The sequence below is a fragment of the Bos taurus genome, chromosome 10 (assembly GCF_002263795.3).
Source record: "Bos taurus isolate L1 Dominette 01449 registration number 42190680 breed Hereford chromosome 10, ARS-UCD2.0, whole genome shotgun sequence".
In the NCBI taxonomy this organism is placed as follows: Eukaryota; Metazoa; Chordata; class Mammalia; order Artiodactyla; family Bovidae; genus Bos; species Bos taurus.
Window position 1 is genome coordinate 75,987,853 of NC_037337.1, and position 13,519 is coordinate 76,001,371.

Consider the following 13,519-nt stretch of genomic DNA (forward strand, 5'->3'; position numbering starts at 1 on the left):
CCGTGGCTGCACCTGCTCAATTCAGCAAGACTGAGTATGTCTCTGCTTTTTAGTATGCTTTCTAGGTTGGTCATAATTTTCCTTCCATGGAGTAAGCATCTTTTAATTTCATGGCTGCAGTCACCATCTGCAGTGATTTTGGAGTCCCCCAAAATAAAGTCAGCCACTGTTTCCACTGTTTCCCCACCTATTTCCCTTGAACTGATGGGACCAGATGCTATGATTTTAGTTTTCTGAAGGTTGAGTTTTAAGCCAACTTTTTCACTCTCCTCTTTCACGTTCATCAAGAGGCTCTCTAGTTCTTCCCTCTTCTGCCATAGGGTGGTGCCATCTGCACATCTGAGGTTATTGATATTGCCCTCCGTACAGATTTCTCAAGAGGCAGGTCAGGTGGTCTGGTATTCCCATCTCTTTCAGAATTTTCCACAGTTTATTGTGATCCACACAGTCAGAGGCTTTGGTATAGTCGATAAAGCAGAAAAAGATGTTTTTCTGGAACTCTCTTCCTTTTTCCATGATCCAGCGGATGTTGGCAATTTGATCTCTGGTTCCTCTGCCTTTTCTAAAAACAGCTTGAACATCAGGAAGTTCACGGTTCACATATTGCTGAAGCCTGGCTTGGAGAATTTTGAGCATTACTTTACTAGCATGTGAGATGAGTGCAATTGTGTGGTAGTTTGAGCATTCTTTGGCATTACCTTTCTTAGGAATTGGAATGAAAATTGACCTTTTCCAGTCCTGTGGCCACTGCGGAGTTTTCCCAATTTGCTGGCATATTGAGTGCAGCACTTTCACAGCATCATCTTTCAGGATTTGAAATAGCTCAACTGGAATTCCATCACCTCCACTAGCTTTGTTCGTAGTGATGCTTTCTAAGGCCCACTTGACTTCACATTCCAGGATTATTGTACTTAGTATGATAATCTCTAGGTCCATCCATGTTGCTGCAAATGGCATTATTTTGTTCTTTTTCATGGCTGAGTGATATTCCTTTATATATAGATACCATATATTCTTTATTCATTTATCTGTTGTTGGGCATTTACATTGTTTCCATATCCTGGTTCCTTCCATGTCCTGGCTATTGCAAATAGAGTAATGAACATTTGGGATGCATGTATTTGGGTTTTTTTTGCGTGTATCTTTCTGAATTATGGTTTTCTCTGGGTATATGCCCAGGAACAGGATTGCTGGATGATATGGTAGCTCTGTTTTTATTTACTTATTTTAATTTTTAAAATGTTTAAAATTTAAAAAATTTTAATCTACAAGGGCTTTATTTTACCTGATTTTTAAAATAAATTTGTACTGCTAATATTTATTTCACTTTTCATTTTAGATATTATTCAATGATTTTTATTTTTCAGGTTTTTTTTTAACTTTTTATATTCAAGTATAAGCCAATTAACAATGTTGTGACAGTTTCAGGTGGACAACAAGGGACTCAATCATACATATACATGTATCCATTCTCCCCCAAACTTCCCTTCCATCCAGGTTGCCACATAATATTGGACAGAGTTCCCTGTGCTATACAGTAGGCCTTGTTGCTTATCCATTTTAAATATAGCATGTGTACAAGTTGATTCCAAACTCTCTAACTGTCCCTTCCCCCATCCTTTCCCCTTAAATTGGACCAGAATGGCTGGCATGCTGCAGTCCATGGGGTCTTGACTGCTGGCATGCTGCAGACCATGGGGTCTCGAAGAGTCAGACACAACTTGGTGACAAACAACAGGTCTTCACTGCGGCATGTGAGATCTTTGTTGTGGTGCCCAGGTTCCAGAGCATGTGGGCTCTGTAGCTTGCAGCACACAGGCTTCGTTGCCCTGTGGCATGTAGGATCTTAGTTCCCAGACCAGGGATGGAACACATATCCCCCGAATTAGAAGGCAGATTCTTAACCACTGAATCACTAGGGAAGTCCCTATTTTTAGCTTTATAAGGAATCTCCATACTATTCTCCCTAGTGACTGTACCAATTTACATTCCCACCAACAGTGTAGGAGGGTTGCTTTTCTGCACATTTTTCTCCAGTATTTATTGTTTGTAGATTTTTTTGATGATGGCCATTCTGACTGGTATGAGGTGATATTTCATTGTAGTTTTGATTTGAATTTCTTTAATAATTAGTGATGTTGAGCATTTTTTTTCATGTACATTTTGGTCATCATTATGTCTTCTTTGGAAAAGTGTCTATTTAGATCTTCTGCTCATTTTCTCTTTTTATTGTTTTTTTTTTGTTTTTTTAATATAGACCCTCATGTGCCATTTGTATATCTTGGAGATTAATCCCTTGTCAATCACATCATTTGCAAATATTTTATCCCATTCTGTCAGTTGTCTTTTTGCTTTGTTTATGGTTTCCTTTGCTGTGCAAAAGCTTTTAAGTTTAAGTAGAGTCCTTTTGTTTACTTTTTTTTTTTGTCTTATTTTCATTACTCTAGGATGTGGGTCAAAAAAGAACCTGTTGCAGTTTATGTCAAAGAATGTTCTGCTTATGTTCTACTCCTAGGAGTTTTATAGTGTCTAGCCTTACAATTCAGAGAAGGCAGTGGCACCCCACTCAGTGTTCTTGCCTGGAGAATCCCAGGGACGGGGGAGCCTGGTGGGCTGCTGTCTATGGGGTCGCACAGAGTCGGACATGACTGAAGCGACTTAGCAGCAGCAGCAGCAGCAGCCTTACAATTAGGTCTTTGATCCATTTTTAGTTTGTTTTTACAGATAATATTAGCGAATGTTCTAATTTCATTCTTTTACATGTAACTGTCCAGTTTTCCTAGCACCACTTACTGAAGATATTGTCTTTTCTCCATTGTATATTCTTGTCTCCTTTGTCATAGATTAGGTGGCCATAGGTGTATGAGTTCTATACTGTTCTAGTGATCTCTATTTCTGTTTTGGTGCCAATGTCATACTGTTTTCTTAACTGTACCTTTGTAGTATAATCTGAAGCCAGGGTGCCTGATTCCTCTAGCTCTGTTATTCTTTCTCATAATTGCTTTGGCTCTTTGGACTCTTTTGTGTTTCCATGCAGATTAAATTTTTTTTTTGTTCTAATTCTGTGAAAAATGTCATCGGTAATTTGATAGGAATTGCACTGAATCTGTAGATTGCTTTGGGTAGTATAGTCATTTTCACAATACTGACTCTCTGATCCAAGAAACAGTATATCTCTTCATCTCTTTGTGTCATATTTGATTCCTTTCATCAGGGTCTTATAGTTTTCTGAGTACAGGTCTTTTGCCTCCTTAGGCAGGTTTATTCCTAAGTATTTTATTCTTTTGATGCCATGGTAAATGAGACCATTTCCTTAATTTCTCTTTCTGATTTTTTATTGTTAGCATATAGCAATGCAAGAGATTTCTCTGTATTAATTTTGTATCCTACAACCTTCCTGAATTCATTGATGAACTCTAGTAGTTTTTTGGTAGCATTTTTAGGATTTCCTATGTATAGTATCATGTCATCTACAAACAGTGACAGTTTTACTTCTTTTCCAATTTGGATTCCTTTTATTTCTTTTTCTTCTCTCCTTTCTGTGGCCAGAACTTCCAAAATTAAGTTGAATAAAAGCATTGACAATGGACATCCTTGTCTTGTTCTTGATCTTAGAATGTTTTCAGCTTCTCACTCTTGAGAAGGATGTTAGCTGTGTTTGTCATGTATAGCCTTTATTTTGTTGAGGTAAGTTCCCTCTATGCTCACTTTCTGGAGGATTTTTTTTTTTTAACATAAACAAGTAGTGAAAGGAACATTATTGCTTTAAGAAGTTACACAGCTACACAAAGAAGAAAGAGGGGAAAAAATTGATCTTTGTGGTTGAGTAGGCACTCCCATCTTTGAGGAGCTCTAGTTAATGTGTAATGCAGGTGTACACTGAGCTGTAGGTTTTTTCTTATTCTGCTTTAAAATATACATTTTATTTCATCACCACATATCAACAGAGATGATTCTCAAGAACAACATATTAAGAGAAAAGTTCAAGTCACAGAAGAAAAACACAGTACAATTTCATTTATACACAGACCAAAGAAATGCAAACTCACATAATATACAGTGGTTACCTCTCAAGCAAAGGCAAAAATGCACAAAGTGACTTCTAAGATACCAGCAATTTTCTATTTCTGAATTTGGAACGGTTGGTTGATCCTTTTTGGCTTCCCTCGTGGCTCAGATGGAAAAGAATTTGCCTGCAATTTGCCAGATTTGATCCCTGGATCAGAAAGATCCCCCGGAGAAGGAAATGGCAACCCACTCCAGATTAATATAATCTAAATTGTGCAGATACATTTTTTAAAAAGAGAATTAAAACAAAAATTTAAAAATTAGGACCATCACGGTAGAGTTGCATTTCATCATACCACAGCAGAGTCTGTGGCACATTTGTCAGAGTTTATGGGCTTGTTGTATGCAGGCAACTGAGATTATAGCAATGTTAGGGTATTACTGTACTTATAGAATACATTTATGGTATACCTATGGTCAAAGTTCACTTTTATTTGCAAATGGCAGAAACTCATTCTAGTTTAAACACAAAGGAGTGTCTATTGACTGTATAACTGAGAAATGCAAGATTGCTTCCAGCTTCAACTACAGCTAGATTCAGATTCTCAGATGATGTCATTGGAACGCTGTCACAAACCCACCATTCTCAACATTTTCTTGTTGCTGTTTATTTTACAAGTTTTCTCTGAGTGGTGGCAACGATGGCCATTTGCCAGTCTAGACTTCTGTTTTCTTTACAATAGTGGAAGAGTGCCTTCTCTTCAGCATTATTACCAAATGTCCTAAAGAGGATTGTGATTACCCTTGCTTGGTCCCTCTTCATGATCATTCCCTGCTGCCACAGATGGGCGGTATCTAGCTAGGTCTGTACCATCTGTGTATTTTCTAAGGTGGTGGTGGTGGTGGTAGATCCAGAAGTGTATGCCTGGTGGAGAAGGGCAGGGAATCAGCCCCACAAGAAATGGAGTCCCCACAAGAAAGCAGTAAGGAAATGTCTACTGGGTAGAAAAAGAATTAATTATCACAATTCTCTGGCAATTCTAAAGTTGCCTGTCATGTCCAGCATCTTGTTTTTGTTGCTCAGAAGAATAATTTTAGATCCTGACTATGCACTCCTTTTCAGATTCTTAAGCTTTGGAATAATCTCCAAGAAATTATTATCCTTCTTATGGTATATGAAATATTTCAGTACATGAATCTGGCAAGTATCCAACAATATTATAGTTCACAGATTAGCTCTATTAATAGAATTTCTCAAAAAAGTCATGTATTGCAGCAATGCATAATGTGATGTTTTATGATTTATGCAAAATGATTCATTCACAAATTATCTTGATCAACGGCCCCACAATGTCAATGCCAGTAGCTTTTCCCTTGGCTTAATTGCTTGCTCATGGACTAATTATTTTACTTTGCGTAAAATCTCATATTGTTGCCCAAGATATCAGGCAAGTGCTAAGAATTGCTGACTATATTTTGGAGCTCATTTACAGACAATTTTGTCCATTACCTCCCCAATTTTCTAAGTTTCCATTTTGATTAATAATCTATTAATTCTTATTCTCTACCTATCTCATCACTCAGAGTCATTTCATTATGTTTACAGAATTTGATGTCAAAGAAGTGTTGTGTTGAAGGCAATATGTATGGTGGTTAGGAGATAAGCTTTAGAGACAAGTAAAAGTAAGCTCAGTTCCTAGCTCTGTTATTTGTTGGCTCTGTGATACTGAAATAAATAACAATGCTTACCTCATAGGAATTTTGCAAAGAATGAATGAGGTTATTTATGTAAAAAGTTTAACAATGCACAGCTTATAGGAAACATTTAATAAATTGTTGTTATTGTTGATCCTCTTCTCTTTAAAAGATGCTAAAATTGCTTTTTTCCCCCTTTGAAGGAGTCATTGTAGTTTTTAAGTATTCTATTTCCTTCCATCCTTTATTCTAGTTTCCTACCTTGTGGTCACTAAAAGAAAATATATTTTGACAATGAAAGATCCTGAAATAAATCAATACCTCACCTGAAGAAAAACTGGTTTAGAGAGTAAAATGAATTTGTGGAGCAGTTTTGTTTAGAGTTGGTATTTAAAATTGGCAGTTATTAAGTATATAATACATGAAGAGACAATTTGACTATAAAATACATAGACCACCATAACTGTGAAATTTTAGAAATTTATAGGAACCCTAGGTTGGATTTCCTTATCATTGTTGCTGTGTGACTCATATTTAGGAAATAGGAAAAAGTTGAAGAAAAGGACATTACAAAAAGAAAGAAAACACAAAAAATGTAAAGATTTTATTGCCATACTAAAGAATGTTTTTAACTGGAGTTGTGCATGGGTAGGGCTTCCCAGGTGGCACTAGTGGTCAAGAACCCGCCTGCCAGTGAAGGAGACACAGGAGACGTAAGTTTGATCCCTGGGTCGGGAAGTTCCCTTGGAGGAGGGCATGGCAACCCACTCTACGATTCTTGCCTGGAGAATCCCATGGAGAGAGGAGCCTGGTGGGCTACAGTCCATAGGTTCACACAGAGTCAGACACAACTGAAGTGACTTAGCATGCTCAGATGTGCATGTGTGTGGGACCCGTGTGATAAACTTTCTGTATTGAATTGATGAGATAAGTAAGTGCTTTTTTAAAATTTATTTTTAATTGCAGGATAATGCTTTACTGTGTTGTTAGATCAGTGCTTTTAAGTTGAGATACACTGCTCCCAAGTCTGTATTATACCATGTTTACAATTTTTTGTTAGTAAATTTAAACAGATAGACTGTTAAGGTGTCAGATTTTACTACAATATTCTTATGATTCTGAATTTGTTATTAAAAAAGATTTAGAAACATTCTTGATGCCATTAACAAAAGAACCTTGACAGTGAAGGTTTTTACTTTTTGTCGTTACTTTCTTATTTTACTTTTTGTTATTGTTTAGTCGCTAAGTTGTGTCCAACTCTCTTGTGAGCCCCATGGACTGTAGCGTGCCAGGCTCCTCTGTCCATGGGATTTCCCAGGCAAGTGGGTTGCTGTTTCCTTCTCCAGAGGATCTTCCTGACCCAAGGATTGAACCCACCGTTTCTGAATTGGCAGGCGAATTCTTTATCACTGAGCCACCAGGGAAGCCTTCCTTTTAGTTTTACCCTTTTAGTTATTCTAGTTGAAAGTTGGTCATAACTTTAACAGTTTTCTATTAGTATTTCACATTTATTTAACAGTATAAATTGGAAAAGTTTTGGATGTTATTGGAATATCCAGACATTGAAAACGTTGGAAACTATAAAGGATAAAAATATTAGTTGTGTGTTTCTGATCTGTGAGTTTTTCTCCCAGTGGCTTGAAAAGAATTTTTTTAAGTTATGCTTGTTCGATGAACCTAATGTTTATTGGAATAAGACTATGTCACTATTTATCTTAAAAATAGCTGGGCTGAGATATTAACTGAATCTTATACCTATTCAAAGATTTATCAATAATATGCTGATAAACCAGCTAGCCTCATGTCAGTTCAGCCAAAAGCTCAAAGATTAATTCATCTGCCTCTTGTCGAGTATTTGTTTTCAGTAATTTAGGAGTTAATGACCAAAGAAAGGAATACATGGCCTAAAGAAGGATTAGAGTGGTAGAAATGGTTGTTTCAAGTTTCAAAGAGTGCTTTCAATCTCTTTTATTCTTTACAACTTAAGAGGCTTATTTTGTTTGACATGTTTTTTCAGTGACTGCTGTTAATAGCACCTCTTTGTTTTGGATATCTGCTTTTATTTTCTTTCACAGACGTTATTGGCTTAATTTATTTTATAATTCAAACTTTTCCTTACCTTGGCCCTCCACCTGGCTTTTGATTTACCCATTTTTCTGTTGCTCACACAGGAAGGCTAACTTTTTTTAATAGAAATTCTAGCTTATGGACACTGGTAGAAGAAATATAGTGTAATGACTCCACAGTTATAGTCCCTGTGCCTTCAGACCTCCTGGAAAGAGGTTCCCTTGGTAAATGCCTCTGGTCTAACAGACCCTAAAGAATTAAAGAATCTCTCTTTGGCAACTGTGTGTGTGTGAGTGTGTATCTCTACGTATATCTACACACATACATATATATACCACATACAAATGTAAATACAGTACTCTTGCCTGGAAAATCCCATGGACGGAGGAGCCTGGTAGGCTGCAGTCCATGGGGTCGCTAAGAGTCGGACACGACTGAGAGACTTCACTTTGACTTTTCACTTTCATGCATTGGAGAAGGAAATGGCAACCCACTCCAATGTTCTTGCCTAGAGAATCCCAGGGATGGGGGAGCCTGGTGGGCTGCCGTCCCTGGGGTCACACAGAGTCGGACACGACTGAAGCGACTTAGCAGCAGCATATATATATATGTGTGTATATATACCATAGAAGCAAAAATATAGATTAAAATAAGCTCTTCACACAACAAATCAAATTAATGCTAGCCCACAACAGGATATCATGTCTATCTAAATAGCATGTTAAAGAAAGCCTTGTCTCATAAAACCATCTGTGTTGGATTTACTAGAAATGTTATCAGTGCACAATTCTTCTTGCCCTTTAGTTTCATTTCAGCATTTATAAGGGCATTTATGTCAACGTGGGCTGTTTACTCAATCATTAAATTTACCTTTATGAATTTATGAATCTTGTGTATTCAATATTTCTATATATTTATGAATGTGCATATTTTACAACAAATCAAAAGCATATTTATCTATACATATGACTTCATCTATATAAAAATGTATAAAAAAGATTAGAGAGAATACAAAAAATGACAACAATGATTGTCTCTTGGATTTTTCCTTCATTTTATTTTCATGTCATTTTCAAATTCTCAATAATTATCTTTACAATTTGCAGAAATTAAATAAGACTTTGTTTTAACATATTCATAAAACTGTATGGTGATTTTTAGTATGTAATGACTATTTTAAAGGTTAGCAGTCCAAATGCAATAATTTAACATTTTATATGTAGCTGTACATCTCATTTATTCCTTTTGAGAAAGTTTTTTTCCAGAGTTTTCTCAAAATATAAACAAAATGACTTAATCAAAGAATATTAACTTTAAAAAAAGTGGTCTGCAAGCTTTTTTGCATGTTATTTATTTTTACATTAAATATATGTATTACTATACTGATGTATAATGTACGTTCCCTCATAGCTCAGTTGGGAAATCATCTGCCTGCAATGCAGGAGCTCTGGGTTCGATTCCTGGGTAGGGAAGATCCCCTGGAGAAGGAAATGGCAAGCCACTCCAGTATTCTTGCCTGGAGAATCCCATGGACAGAGGGAGCCTGGCAGGCTACAGTCCATGGGATTGCAAGAGTCAGACATGACTTAGCTACTAAACCACCCACCACCATGCACAGGCATTTTTAAGGGTGGAATAAAAATATAAATTGACATTTATTCAATAGTTTCTTTCCATACCCCGTGGATTGTCTTGTGTAGCCCTGAAGGACACACACCAGGCTTTGGAGACCATTGCCTTAGAAAACTAAAAAGTCAACTAACTTAGGGTTTTACATTTATCTATATGCTGGGTTCCCTCCATTATTTAAAAAAAAAAATGTGACAGTAAATTATTTTTTCCCCCTATTTTTGGTATTGTTTTTGAGAACCAAATTCTACATGTCTTTGATGCTAGATTTTGCATTCTTTTTTTTTTTTTTTTGAAGACTGTGTTTACTATTTAAGTTCAAAATTTGGCATTTGCTGCTTAAAATTATATTTCATAGAATTGTATAGGAAAGGCTGGAAGTATAAATGAAACTGTCAGGCAGCCCATGAACTATAAAATGAGGGCAAAGCAAGGTCAGGCTGTCTCTAAAACACTCTATAACATAATCTCAAGAGCTGTCCCTGGACAAAGACAAGCACCACTGGTTTGAATTAGAAGTTTTTGGCTTTCTTTTAGCCTTCTAGACACTGTTCATAGGAATAAGTAAACAGTTCAAGGAATTCAAGCAGGCGCTCCAAAAATACTTCCAATCTCTATAGTCTCCATCTTTTAGCAGGCATACAGATAAAGGGACGGAAATGAATCTTGAGTCATGCACAAGAGTGAAAAAAACTAATGTCTGTGAAGAAAAGAAACCTTGTTCACTGATGCGAGAAAACATTATTAATAAGTTTATATTTAATACACCAACCAATGTTAGCTAAAAATTCTAAACAGAAAGAATCAGAGAGGTAGTAAACTGAAAGAAAAACACAGTCATTGTTTTTATTTTGAAAGTGTTTAGATCAGATAAATGAATAATCAGGTACACCTTTGCTTTTTAGACTTGTAGTCAAAATTACTTAAGAGAAGCAAAATGAGTTGATTTAATTTTTATCTGTCTGCTCACTGGATATACAAATAAGTAATGAAATAAGCAAGAATTGACTAACACCCTCATTTGTTCATCATTCTTTTATGTCATCCAGTTAGCTGGCTATATTAGCACAATATTTCCTTTTTAAAAAATTTATTGGGGAAAAACGCTATCAGCAACATGTTTTGGACAATTCAGGAGGCTAGAATGGACTATACTGTTAGATTTCTTGGGCATAAATGTGGCATTGTGGGCATGGAGGAGAATACATGATGAACTGCTTAGTTGTGAAATGTCATGGAGCCTGCAGCTTATTTTCAAATGATTCAGAAAGTGAGAGAGAGAAGAAGGCAAATTGGTAAAATGCTAACAAGTGGTGAATCTAGGCAAAGAATACATATAGATACATTACACAATTATTTCCTTTTTTTTTTTTCTCTGTAGATTTGAAATAAAGAGTTGGAGGAAAATGGTGTAAATAAAGCCATTTTTGCAGCCTATAAAAGGTTTTTTCCCTTTGAAGCCTTTTGTAAGGAAGTAATACCCAGGGCTTTTAGAGGCTAAAAAAACCTATTTAAAGGAATTCCCTGGCGATCCAGTGATTAGGACTCAGTGCTTTCACTGCCGGGGCCCAAGGTTCAATCCCGCAAGCCGTGGCACAGCCACACAAAAAAACCTGGAATAAAAGGTGTGATGTGTGCGAGCTAAGTTGCTTCAATAGTGTCTGACTCTTTGTGACCCTTTGGGCTCCTCTGTCCATGAGATTTTCCAAACAAGAATGCTGGAATGGGTTGCCATGGTCTCCTCCAGGGGATCTTCCCAACCCAGGGATCCAATGCACATCTCCTACGTCTCTTGCATTGGCAGGCAGGTTCTTTACTACTAGCACCACCTGGGAAACCTAGATTAAAAGGCAAATAACCCTGAATATTCACTGGAAGGACTGATGCTGAAGCTGAAGCTCCAATACTTTGGCCATCTGATGCTTAGAGCATCAGACCCTGATGCTGACAAAGATTAAAGGCAAAGGAGAAGGGGGAAGCAGAGGATGAGATGATTGGATATCATCATCAACTCAATGGGCATGAATTTGAGCAAACTCCAGGAGATAATGAAGGATAGGGGAGCCTGGCGTGCTGCAGTCCATGGAATCACAAAGAGCTGGACACAATTTAGCAACTGTACAACAGCAACTTTCAGTGATAGATGTTACCTAGCTGAGGTTAAATCCTCATGTAAGCTTACTTTGAGTCTTTCCCTTTTGCAGTGCTTGTTTGAGCACAACTTGTTTGATGCCTTGCTCTCCTGCTGGACCATAAGCTCCTGATGGTGAGAATTCTGTTAATTTTTAAATTTTTTATATTGCCATATTTTAAAGTACATAGCAAAGAAGTTTATTGGTTCAATAAATAGATGAAAATATATCAGGAAACTTTGTGTTCACTTGTTGCTCAAAACAAAGCTATAACAACCAAGCATAAAATTATTTTTCAGATTCCTAGCAACCAGAACAAAGAGAGAAGAAGCCAAGGGCCTTAGCTTGTGGCCTAACAAGCCAGGGGTCAGCCTCCGTCTCAGAAAGCAGTGTGGAAAAAGCAAACATGCTAGCTAAGAAAGTCACTCGGGATTCCTAGTTGTTAAGTGCCTTGAGGAGTAGAGTACAGGGTCCATATCACTGGGCTGGGTTTCAGGGCAGGATTTTGGTCTCTTGAAAGAGCACAGAGGAACTAGCTTTCAAATGGGAACCCAGTTGATAAAGAACAAAATGCAAGCTGTGTTACTTGCAATGAGGGTTTAGGAGGTTACAGAATCCCATTATCAGTTCTGTCCAAGATTAGCACGGGACAAGCTTTAGTTGTAGGAAATGGACCAGAGCTAATACACTAAACTTCCCATTTTCAGGATTGGTCCCAGAGTACAGGGAGGGGTTAAAACTTCAGTGGCTGGGGACACTAAGAACAGAGAATCAGGCAGGCCATTACAAATCCTAGGGTTAATACCGATCCCGTTATTTTATCTCATGATATATCTTACCGTGCCATAGTTATGTGGGAAAATAAAAATAGTGGAATGCTAAAAGGAAAGAGGGGATATACTACAAAAATGCTTTAAACCCCCAAGATCCTCTTTTTTTTTAAACAAACAAACAAACAATTACTCATTTATTTGTTTTTGGTTGTGCTGGGTCTTCATCGCTGTGTGAGCATCTCCTAGTTGTGGAAAGCAGGGGCTCCTCTCTGGTTGTGGTGAGGGCTTCTCACTGCAGTGGCTTCTCTTGTCGTGGAGCCAGCTTCTGCAGTTGCAGGCACATGAGCTCAGTAGCTGCGGCTACCAGGCTGTAGAGCACAGGCTCAATAGTTGTGGCACATGGACGTAGTTTTTCCGCAGCATGTGGGGTCTTCCCGGATTAAGAATCTCCTGCATTGGCAGGCAGACTCTTTACCATGTAGCCACCAGGGAAGCCCAACCCCCAAGATCTTGATGTAAGAAATAGTGAAAAGTACCGATAAAGTACTCAATAAAGCTAACCTCCCCTACCTTATACATGTTTGGAGCCTGTGCTGTACATTCATGGACCACTTTGGATCCTCTCTGATGGCACATTAATCCTCAGTGATTACTGTTTTCAAAATTTTCTTGTAAATTAAAAAAAAAAATCCCATGAATAAATTCCTTTATTGATGTTTTCATTAAAAGTCATTTTGTAGTTTACCAGTCTTAAATATTCAAATAAATTAAAAATGAATTAAGAAAACAGTTGATAGAAACAGACCCTTGGATAAATGAAAACTTGATATAAGACAGACATGACCTGGCAGATCAATAAAGAAATGTAAACCAATTGGAAGGTGGGCGAATGATGTGATTAGATATTTCACATCTAATCTTAGCTATATGAAATAATCATATCATGTCTTGGAAGGGGGGCTTTCCTGATGGTTCAGTGGTAAAGAATCAACCTCCCAATGCAGGAGATATGGGTTCGATCCCTGGGTTGGGAAGATCTGAGAAGGAAATGGTGACCCACTCCAGTGTTCTTTCCTGGAAAACACCACGGACAGAGGAGCCTGGCGGGCTGCAGTCCATGGGGTCGCAAAGAGTCAGACATGACGGAGCACGCACACGCACATGGTAGTTCTATTCGTAGTTTTTTAAGGAATCTCCTTACTGTTGTGCATAGTG